This window comes from Phytophthora infestans, genomic scaffold (assembly GCF_000142945.1).
Source record: "Phytophthora infestans T30-4 supercont1.109 genomic scaffold, whole genome shotgun sequence".
Classification (NCBI taxonomy): Eukaryota; Oomycota; class Peronosporomycetes; order Peronosporales; family Peronosporaceae; genus Phytophthora; species Phytophthora infestans.
In genome coordinates, this window is record NW_003303650.1 from 336,477 (window position 1) to 338,717 (window position 2,241).

Here is a 2,241-nt window from a genome sequence, read left to right on the forward strand (position 1 = left end):
TTCGAACACACCAGCTACGATGCCTGAACCCGTAAGCAAATGTAATAGATTTTTGACTGCCACCAACTTGTTCGCCGTTTTCGTTCGTGCTCTCACCGGTTCCCTTGGATCTTCGATCTGTCGTGGATTCATGATCCGCATGACAGGAACTTGATGCAGAAAGTCGCGTAGAGCTTGGTGGCGATATACAAACTCGAGATCCTTGTCGGACCAGCTTGACCTGGATCCAGCTTGGTCTTCTTCCGACTCTGGAGCTTGCATCTTCTGCCGCGTAGTCTTACTCGTTTTCGTCTTCTTTCTCGTTTCTTCGACTAGCGGGCTTGGGTTAGGTACGGTGTTGGCTTAACCGGTGAATCTGCAAATACATACCGTTTCGCCTTCACTTTCCCTTGTTTTGTTAGCGGATCTTGACGCAAGTCATGATCCGCAGGGGTCCCCGAGGGGACCTGGGGTGGATAGAGAGGTTTCTCTTCTAGATCCGGATTCACCTCTCTTCCGTCGACAGAGTTCCTCCCGGGACTCTATCGATCCGCGGATCTTGTTTCATTCAGCAGCGTCTTCGTTGATCCGACCTCCGACGACCCCTCTTTTCCTGGCTCAATCTTCACTTGAGCATCTTCTTGGGACTCACGGTAAAATCCCGAGTCACCAAAAGATCCGGGTACGCGCACCATTGTGGTGTAGCAGGATCAGCAAAATCTGCGAGATTGCTGGATCCAACTTACCAACAGCGCCCAGACACCGACTAACGGAGGGGGCTCCCGATGATCCGTGTACTGCTAAACTTTCCTCACCTTGTGTACCCGTCGGTAGGGCGGGACCTTGCTCTCGGTAACTTCCGAAGAGCTCAAGTGGTGAAGCTTGAGTGTCTTGGCGAGACGTGGGGACGGGGTGGAGCAGCAGTGATAAATTCTTCACTCTGCGTCCGTGGTTGATTCTGGATCCTAAGCGAATATTCGAGCTTATGAATCCGGGGCCTAGATCGTGGATCTGGCCGTAGGGTTGCCTTGCAGGTGTCTTCCCTTGCCTTTGTTTTCCTTTGCGTCGTACCTGCCGCCTCCTGTGACGGGATCTTGAGAGTTGAGAGCCTCTGGGGTATAACCGACCAAGTAGTAAATCCGGTTAGCCTGTCGGATCTGCACGTGTAAAGGAAAAGCTCACTAGGTTGTAGGATCTGGCCAATGTATTATCCAGTTATCACTACCAACACTAGATTCGCAATTCCCAACCTTCTCCGAGCTCGTACGGCCAATGTAGTTCCGATTCTTGAGGGCAGGAAGGCACTTGCGTGGCACTGTGCAAATAGAAGTCTGTATTGATACTTAACCCTATACCTGCCTGGATTTCTACCTTCTTTGTCTTTTACCTGTTAAATCCCTTACCAGGCTCGGCTGCATGTCCTTTCTCTCCTTGACCCATCATCCCAGCTGTATTATCTTCAGATCCACCGGATCCATGGCGTAATCATTATGGCCACCCTATTATGGGTGCACTCATCCGGATCCAGGTTGCTGTAAGTGTACACTCGTCATGGATCTGAGCTCTCCAATCCTCCAACATCGTCTTGTGACCGTCTGTGATCTCCATTGTCCCACGAAAGTTTGAGATCCACTGCATCCACCATCCCTGTATCCTGTATTCAGGTCCCTCTATGCGGGATCCTCACCTCCTTGGATCCGAACTCGGAAGTATGGGATCCGGGACACCTCGCGGTGGATCTTGCCTTCTCGTTAGTCGTGGATACTAGATCCACCTTCAGATGACACCTACCATCATTCTTTCATAGGATCCACACTCGATCCACCCGTACATAGTATATCCCATATCCCCCTAAGTGAACTCAGGTAAGGGTGGATCCGAGTTATTCCTTGGTGGAATCTTGCCTTCCCGTACGTCACCACATATCAATATCATTGTCTCGCTCTCATGCGGGATGCTGATCGTCATGGCCAATCCACCTCAGGCAACGTGCGTCCGTGCCGGGCGATCCAAATCCTCTCTAATCACTTGACATTATCACTGATTCGGGATAGTGACCCCTTGTTAGGTCCATTCTCCTATTTCTGAGAAAGCACTTCACCACAGAAGCCTTCGTGACTTCTACTTTAAGTCCATACTAAAGTCGCGGTTGAAAGGTGAGCCAGCAAGATGGAGCTGGATGCTCGGATGCTAATGCAAATTTTTTGTAAAGTTAGACAAAACAGTCAGGTACGATCTTTTAGCTGCTCATAAACCCGAGGG